The sequence below is a fragment of the Equus przewalskii genome, chromosome 3 (assembly GCF_037783145.1).
Source record: "Equus przewalskii isolate Varuska chromosome 3, EquPr2, whole genome shotgun sequence".
Taxonomy (NCBI): Eukaryota; Metazoa; Chordata; class Mammalia; order Perissodactyla; family Equidae; genus Equus; species Equus przewalskii.
In genome coordinates, this window is record NC_091833.1 from 13,441,251 (window position 1) to 13,451,547 (window position 10,297).

The following is a 10,297-nucleotide window of genomic DNA, read 5'->3' on the forward strand; positions in this document are numbered from 1 at the left end:
CAGTCACCAATCTGTATAAAATTTTGATGTATATTAAAGTACTTTGGTAAAATTTCCCCAGCCCTTGTATCTATCTTTGATGGAAGGTAGGACTTCTGCTAGAATTTCAGTTACATTAATCAGTTAATTCTCCTTTTTCTTTAGGCCATTTTGATGCAAACGGCATAATGAGTTTTTACATGACATAGTGACTTTTTTAAATGACATAAGGAGTTTTTAAATTAATCGTTGTAAATAATTCTTTGTTACTGGATTTTTGCCCTCCTTTCTTCACATATTCATAGAAAGCATGAATAATGAAGAATATTGGTGAAAAATTATCCCAACATTTTATGGTTCGTTGTAGTAAGCCTCACAACACATTTGCATAAGCCACTCCTGGATTATACAAATTTATTTTCAAAAACCTCTCCATTTGGTTAAATTTATTTTCACAAGCGAATACTTTTTCTTAATGTAATAACGAATATTTGTTATAAATGCTTTCAGTGAGTGTTACGGCTGAACATTTTCTAAATTACTGAAAATATATTTTGGAAATGCAGCAGCTCTCAGAGTCTGCTAATGAGGATGGAGTTTACACTGTAAAATTTTCAAAGCCTACAAATAATAATGGGATCAGGAAGAGATTGTAAATTATCAAATATTAGTTTAAGTGACTTCTAACAATAAAATTACTGCCTGGTGATTGCCCAATATGAAACTTTGAAACTTTTTTGCTAAAATTCTGTCCACAGAGCACCTATAAATATATTTTAATGATTGAAGTCAATATTTTAATGTTATGAATATTTCTATATTTCTTAATAAATATTTTATGAGTTTTCACCACTCATGCTATTTAAGTACGTGGTAAACCTGCGTAATAATTAGCATAGCACTCTCAATGAAAAGATGGAAGAGTTGTTTTTAAAAACTGCAGGTTTTGTACAGGCTATCAAAGTAAATCAGCATAAATGCATGGAATCTTCAATCACCCTTATTAGTGTTACTGAAAATTAATGGCTGGGAATCAGAGCTCATGTATGCAATCTACCCATTTCTATCTTTATCTCTAACTTAATTTTAGCAAATGAAAATTCTATGGTCCTTTTTCACATGCTAGTAATTTCATACATGAAAATAGTTGTCAGTATGACTTGGAATTTTCTATCCATAAACTGCTTCTTTACATGCAGTATAGAGGATGCATTCTACTATATTGATAGAATTATTTTCATATAGCTATTATTAAATGACTGTTATTTCTGTGTCAGGTAGCATTCTAAGTACTTGCTATGTCTTATTATATTTAATTTTTCTTTATTTTATTTTTGTAAGAACATTTAACATGAGATCTACCCTCTTAACAAAATGTTAAGTATTATTGACTTTAGGTACAATGTTGTACAGTAGATCTCTAGGGCTTATTCATCTTCCTTAACTGAAGCTTTATGCTCACTGATTAATAAATCCCCATTTGCCTCTCCCTCTATGACTGGCAAGCACTTTTCCACTCTTTGATTCTATGACTTTAACTATTTTAGATACCTCATATTAAGTGAAATCATACCATACTTGTCTTTCTGGGACTGGCTTATTTTACCTAGTATAATGTCTTCCAAGTTCATTCGTGTTGTTGCAATTTGCAGACTTTTTTGAAGGCTGTGTAGTGTTCCATTCCAGACATTTTCCTTATCCATTCATCTGTTGACGGATATTTAGGCTCTTTCCACATTTTGTCTGTTACGAATAATATTGTAATGAACATGGAAGTGCTAATGTCTCCTTTAGACCCTGATTTCAAGTCTTTTGGATAAATATTCAGAAACATGATTGCTGGATTAAATAGTAGTTCCACCTCTAATTTTTTGAGGAATCTCCACACTGTTTTGCCAAGCAGTTCCACTGTTGCTTCTGCACAGCAAAGGATATAATCAACAGAGTGAAAGGCAACCTACAGAATGAGAGAAAATATTTGCAAACCACATATCTGATAAGGGATCAATATCCAAAATATCTAAGGAACTCCTAAAACTCAATAGCAGAAAAACTTAATAACCCAATAAAACAAATGAGCTAAGGACTTGAATAGATATTTCTCCAAACAAGACATACAAATGCCCAGCAGGTATATGAAAAAATACTCAAAGTCACTAGTCACCAGGGAAATGAGGATCACAATCACAATCAGATATCACCTCACACCTGTCAGGATGGCTGTTATTAACAAAACAAAATACAAGTGTTGGTAAGGATGTGGAGAAAGTGAAACTCTTGCATACCATTGACGGAAACTATTATATTTAACATCTCACGACAATCTTTTAAGACAATTACCAATGCCCCCATTTTCTAGGTGAGGAAACAGGTAAAAAGAGTTTAAATAACATTTTCATGATCACACACATAAAAATTGTGACCTATTTGACTCCAAAGACAATGATCTTTGCAACTACACTTTTCAAATAGGAAAACATGGGGACCATCAAGAACATATCTGTAAACACCCCAGATGCCAAAGCCACTCTATGTGAAAGATACTTTATTCGATATTGAAGCCAGACGCTCTCTGCCTATGATCACATCAGACTCCTGCAGGTACTGATGTGAATGGCAGAAGCTGGTTATAATGTGGTCATCCACAGGATCCTAATAGTCCTTAATGTAAAAATAATGCCCTATAACAGAAGTCCAAACATCATATAAAGAACTGGAGGACCCCACTAAAAATAGACTCAGACACTTAGGACCCTACAGACCGAGTCTGAAAATATTCCAGAAAGCACTGTTATGAAGGTTAGAGTAAAAATGCAATGCCTCCTCTGCACGTTATACGTCCTCAATAAATGAGGAATGTTCAATTTTTCATGTTTTAATAATAGCAGCCAACAAACAGAATTTTTTTTTTCCTGAGGGTGATTCGAGAAGGGGAAAAAACCAAAACTATTTCTGGATCAATTAAAGCTGGCCAATCTGTCTTTTGTTCTTTTGAGCCAGACATTTGATAAGCTGACATGATTACATGATGTCTTTTTCTCTACCTTTATAAGTTGATCTACCAGATGCACCAAGTTCATGACCTTGAGCTACAGAGAGAGGACTATAAGGGGCTTGGAGCTCGCGATGGAAGACTCTCTCTCTTATGAAGTTACACTGCTCAATGAATGAATGAATGAACTTGTCAGACAGTTCTTTAGAAAACTCCATCATAGATGTTACAAACAGCCATGACATTACAATACAAACACATCCCTGGACTCTGTTTCCTTCATCCTTATTGGTTTATATGACTTTTCCTCCAGATGCATCAACTTTATAAAGCATGTTTTACGTTTCGTTTTGTTGGTTACTTTGTCTTAAATACACTCCAGTCTTACAAACTAGTTTACCAGCTGTCTTTTTCAGGGGAAGCCAGTGTGAGATGAAATATAGCACATAGTTCCTTCTGAAACAGTGCTGAGTAATTCCATGCTTCCACAATATGTTTATTAAACACCTACTATGTGCCAATAATTAACCAGTCTCCGTGGCTATAATGTAGAACCAAGGGAGACATACTCCTTGCTGCCATGGAATTCATAGTATAGCGTATAAAAAGATGATGCACAAACATTGCCCCTTTTTTGGCCCAACTCTCTCTCTAAAGGTAAAATAAATTGTTTTATTTAAGAGCAAGGAAAAGTGAGTCACAGTCACTTACAATGTTAAATCTGAGAGATAGGGAGTTCCTGGGATGGCAAACATCTATCAGGCAAGTTTCTGCAGCTCCACCCGTGCCCATGGTGGACTTCACTAATTGACCTCTGCAATCTTTCTCACTGAACCTCTGTGTGGACTCAAACTCTCTCACAACGTGGCTTTCTAGACAGGCACTATCAGCTTCTGGAAAAGACATAGAATATTTGTCCTTTTTTGCTCCTCTTGATGAACTACTTCACTTGACCCTTTTTGCCAAATGTTATAATTGACATCTAGAAAGCTCAAATAAACCACTCCAGGTGACTCAGTTTGGCAGGTACAAAGCTGGAACCTGGATCTAGTTTGCCTAAATCTCAATGCAATACTCTCTTCTACCCATGATTCATTCACACTGCCATGGAGAACCATGAAATTGAAGCATGTCCTCCAGAAGATATATGTTTTGGAGAAGGAGAAGGGACTTTATAATGATTATATACTGAAGCCACAGTATGGCTGAGCAATCTTATTTTTGTTTTTTAATTCTGCTTCGTCTGATTGCTTTCTACCTGGTGTTGTGAGAAGAGAAGCCTTGCCTCTGTGTAGAATTTCTAGATCTATGGTTTAGTGCTAAGTCTTAGAAGCATGGTTAATCACATCTAATTCATCAATCTTAGATTCTGATATGACAAGACAGTCAAGTGCAGTGGATATAGCTGCCTGTTGTATGACACATGGTATTTCCTATGCCCAGAATTGCTCCCATTTTGACTTCGGTCTCCCACTTGAATTTTACATTCTAAATGAAGTGAAATAAACTCCATATCCCCTTTCTTGTCGCATAATTGAAGAAAATAAAATGAATATTTTTATATTGTGGTTGTAGTCTTCAAAAATCCTTCCAAAAAATAGTCCCAAACCACCACAAACGTCTTAGCAGCTGCAGTCAGAAGACTCCTTAGAGAGCTGAAGCAATCGTCTTCCAGAACCCAAGAAGCCATTGGCAAAAGTACTGGAAAACGTGAGTCAATTCATTCAGTCCAAAGCCACAGTACTACTTCCCATCCTCATTTCCAGTGATGTCATCAAAGAATCAGTACTGAGTATTTAGTACTGGAGGAATCTCTGAGTTAAATTTCCTAACAATAATGCCTAGTATATGGTTTCATCTTATTTTAACCTTATTTGAGTCTTTACTTTCACATCTGTGTAATATGTGTACATATAATAAGGCAATAAAAAGAATAAATGCTAGAAAAGAGATTAAATCCCACATATGTTTCATAAGAGATTAAATCCCACATATGTTTCCTTCGTCCAGGAAGAAGAAAGTTGTCTCCCTTATTTTCTTCCTTTTTGCAGGCATGCGTTAAAGGGGCACATGCTAGATGGTTTGATGAGTCTTGGATTTGCAATAGAGCCTATTGTTAGTTAAATAAGATAGCCACAAGACAATACATAACATGCCAGAGTCTGATTCAAATGGGATCTTCCTGCAGCATGTACACAAATATCATAACAATTTCTAATTTTCCAATGTTAAAAAAATGCATTTCTTCTTGCCATCTACGGCAAACAGACTGTAAAGTGGCTCCTATGACCTCCACCTGCTGGTATTCATGGCTTGAGTAATCCCATCCTCTGGAGTGTGGGTAAGGCCTGAGATTTTCCTCTAACAAATAAATTACAACAAAGGTGATGGGGTGCCACTTGTCTGATAACATTACATAAGATTTACCGACATTGCTAACAGATTGTTTCTTACTGTCTTTGAAGAAGCAAGAAGCCATGTTGGGAAGGCCTGTGTGGCAAGGAATGAAGGTACATTCCAGTCAATGATGGTACATTCAAGAAACTGAGGCTCTCAGTCCAGCAGCCCACCAGGAACTGGTGCTACCAACAACCATGTGAGCTCGGATGTGGATCTTTCTCCAGTCCAGCCTCAGATTAGACTACAGCCCTGGACAAAACCTTAATGGTGACCTTGTGAAACACTAAGTAGAGGAAGTAGCTAAGCTGTGCCCTGACTCCTGGTCCGCAAAAAAGAGTATTGCATTAAGCTGTTACATTTGAAGTAATAACATTAGGCAGAAATACATAAGTAATGAAGTTTCCAACACTAACTCTTTGATAGATAAGGAAAGCAATAAACAAAGAAAGACATGAAATAGGAAAGATAGCTACAGAAAGAGTTTTGGAATCTCAGGCAAACCTGTGTAGGGATTAAAGGGTACTACGCAGCATTAATCAAAGAAATGTTTATTTTTCAAGGGCTTTTGAGAATTATACGCAGATAACTTGATTAAAGTCATCAGACTTAAGTCTCCAATGATCAGGGTAGCATTTGAGTCATTCTTGGTCTCACCAGAAAAATACTTGCCTGTTCATCCTGCATCTAGGAAATGTGGGGTCTCCTTGAGGCTACACTCAGGCCCATGCCTACACTTCCCTGCAGCATGATCTGCTCTACCCCACTGAGGAACATGAAGCCCCCCTGGGATTTGCTATTTTTCAAAGGAAAAAAAAAAGCAGGAAGTAGAGCATAGAATATTAAGTTAGATTCACTACGTGTGTGGCGCTAAACTTATAATGTCTTCTTTTGGAACTATTCCAGATTGAAGGAGACTGGGAAGACATGAAAACTAGGTGTAACGTGTGATGCTACATTGGATCCTTTTGTCACAAGGAACTTGGTGAGATAATTGGTGCGACTTGAATGAGAAGTGGATTGGATGGTAGTACTAGATGAATATTAATGTGCTGACTTGGCATTTGTGATGTGATTACGTGTGTTAGGGAATCCTTGTTTGTGAGAGGCAGAAATTGCAGGATTGAGGGTAGTGGATTTCTGCTTGCAATTAGGTTGTTCAGGAAAAAAAAATGTATATTCTGGCAATCATTCTGTAAGTTTTAAATTATGTCAAAAGAAAAAGAAAAGGTGTGTTCATTTCATGGTGTTTATGTTTCCTCTAGCTTAACCGGGTATTTCTCATGTGCCAGGCATCCTACTATGCACATTGCGCATGTTTACTAATTTATTCTTCACAACAATCTTATTAGACAAGTACTATTATTAACTCTATTTTGTGTAGGAAGGAACTGAGGCATAGAGGGGTTATGAATCTTGCTCTCGATCACCCTACTGGTAAGTGACAGAAAGACGAATCTAACCCAACCTGTGCAATTCCAGGCCCAGTGCTCTTCATGTTTGGGCATAGACTGAATAGAGCCAGTAAATCCTGTAAGTATAGTCGTGTAGCTATAGCTTAAGGCATCAAAGAGGTCATATTTATAAATGAGATTCTTTTTGTTCTGGCCAGTTAATGCTACCAAATACTTTATGGTGGGCGTTGTTCTTGCTGCTATATGAGATTCAACATGTACTTAAATAGATACATGATATATAAATACATGGAAAAGATTATTCAGGAAATCACCAAAAACTGGAAAAAACAAAAGTGGATGGAAGTTATAGGTTGTGTAATAAGGTCATAGGACAGATTCAATTCAGTATGACAACCTGAGGAGCAGTTCATGCTTTGGCATTGAGTATTCTTTGGTTCCCTGTCAAACTCTAAAATTTACTAGTGCAGTCGCTGAGCAAGCAGGTAAACTCTTCTGTACCTGTATCCTCATCGGGAAAATGAGTAATAATCCTAACTCAGAGAGTTGTATAAAAAGATTAAGCGTAAATTCACCAAGCATCAAAACTGACACATAGTAGGGACTCACCTACTAATACTCATTTTGCTTGATTAACTTTCTTAAATTTTTAGAGAGACAGTTTTTCCCTTGCAGGTAGGAAAAAGGAAACTGACTCTCATGTCATTTTCAAAATTGAGAATTTGTTATTTCTACGAGGGATTTTATATCCCTCCCCATAACACTTCCCTTCGTGTGACATTCATTTGGCGTCTGGCATGCCAACTACTTAGAACGTCACTTGCAAAGGTTGAAGTGGATGGAAGAGGAACACAATAGCGCGTGATGCTGTTAATGAGTGACGATGATAAGTTAAGGAGAATGTGATGACCCGTGTGCACAGGAACACTAATGAGCCCTTTGCTTGCTTCTCTTCCTGGTTTTAGTAACCAGGCTCTGCCACAAGTCTCCATTCCTTTGGCTACCAGAATTACAAAATGGTACTAAGTCATTTTGCAAATCTCAACCAGCCCTTGAGAGGAGCGGTCCCAAAATTCCACGTCATTTTTGTAGATGGGTTTTAAAAGTCTAAGGCTTTTCAGTTTATTATAATTTAAGAATAATGAGTAGTGCCACCTTTTCTCTTTGGTTACTTCCACCTATATATTTCAATGTCATTCCCTGCTCTGAGTATTTCACTCTAATTTCTCAGTCAGTGACAAAACTCCAGATTTGTTGGAACAATTTCGGCATTCAAAATGAAACAAGCTCCTTATATTACTGTGAAGCAAGGTACCCAGAAGCCCCTATGAATTTCCTATTTCCATATGCACCAGACTTTCACATTCTGAAATGTTTCTTATGGGAACACGAGAAAACAGTTATAATTAAACTTAAGTAGAGAAACTATATTTAACACACTCTCTGGGATATATTCTGAAGCGGTTTTGAAGGGAAATCGTATATTAGCAGGCACCTGGAGGTCCCAGAGTCAGAGAGGTACCTCTCCCATTCCGCATCAGTTTGAGCTTATATCTTTAGTAAGTATAACAAAAAATGCTTATTTGGGACAAAGACAAAGAAACAAGGACCTTTATTTGCCCATGTCCACATTTGACTTTGAAGCAATGTGTGCATTTTCCCAGCTGAGACAGAAGTAGATTTGCATTCATTTACAAAATGCCATCTTACTTAGGAATTAAAGCAAAGAATTTGCTAAAGAATCATCTGCTACTTGTTTTGTGGAAGAAGGTAAAATAGTCATCAGATTCTGAGAAAGAAAGGACAAGATTTATCCATTGTTCACTCCCTCCACTTATTTTCTGCTGGCTGCAGGAAAAAATTTTGTTAATCCATCACTCACAACTTTTGTATTAGCTTCCTATTCTTGTAACAAATTACCGTAAAATTAGTAACACAAATTTATTGTCTCATGGCTATGGAAGTCAAAAATCTAAAATGGGTCACACTGGGCTAAAATTAAGGTGTCAGTAGGGATGTGTTCCTTCTAGTGGCCCTGGGGAAATATCCATTTTCTTCCCTTTCTCCATCTTCAAAGCCAGAAGCATGTAAAGCATCTTCAAATCTCTCTCTGATTCTGACCTCCTCTTCTACCTCTTTCTTCCATTTATCAGGGCCATTGTAACTCCACTGGGATAATCTTCCCATTTCAAGGTCAGCTGATTAGCAACCTTAATTCCGTCTGCAATCTTCGTTTCCCCATGCCGTGTAACACAGCATTTTCACAGCCTTGGGGATTAGGTCACAGTATTCATCCTACCATACTTATCAACCAAAAATGCCTGGATTCAGTTTAGTCACTCACAGTGAGTGAGGTCAATGGTGTGCCTACCACTGTGCTAGAATGAATGAGGGATAGAGAGAAGGAAATGTGTTTGCCTTCAGTGAATTTAATTTAAACTCATTGAATTTAATCTATTCTATCACACAGCTTCCATGTGAAATATGAGAGCAAGTGATGAATGTTTCTAGGAAAAATAGACTTGGATTTTTGCCCTATTTTCACCGAATGATGCCCTTGCACAAACAACTTATACTCCCCTTCATTTCATTCACTTATCTGAAAATAAGAGTGAAACATGTTTTGATTGTCAAGGTGTTTCATGATCATGATAAGTTTTGTTTGTTTGTTTTTACCTAATAATTCTGCAAGGGAAGTAGGGAAATTAACACACATACATAAAGCTGTATTTTAGCAGAAGGTGCTTACCTGATGCTAGGTTAACTGTCTTTCTAAAATTTAGGTATATTAACTCTTTAAGAGTACCATGATCATTTTAGTTTCTAACGTATGGGTTATAATTTACAGGAAATAAATGAATTTGCCACATTATTTTGAATAAGATTTTAAAATAATTGACTTAGGGCTGTATCAAATGTCATGATAAACACTATGGCAGTGACAATCAACAATATACAACCAGACAGAGAAATATAGATGAATCTCAAAAACATAACGTTTAGTGAAGCTGGAAACAAACAATTACGTACTAAAACAAGATTATATATTGTATGATTCTATTTTTATAGAATATACAGAAGTTAGGATGGTGGTAGCCTTTTGGAGGGTTTAGAGATGGGAAGCAAGCACAAGAGGGGCAGATTCTGGGGTGCAGGTAATATTTATTCTTGATCTTAATGCCGATTGCATGAGTGTGTTTAGTTAGTTAAAATTTATGGTGTTATGCACTTATAATATGTGTACTTTTCTGTATGTATATTTTCATAAAATTAAAAAATGGGCTTACCTAAAGAGGAGAAAATATATACATTTACCATTATATAAACCGTAAATATTAAATATCACACATACACTTTAGTCATCATAGTTACACCAAGAATTTATCATTCAGAAACATTTCCCTAAATTATAAAAAATACATCAAGGAGCAATTGTAATGCATTTTTTAATATAGATTGAGAAATATTTGTAAATCTAGAGAGGCTTGTGGGAAATCACCTATCAATATTTGTG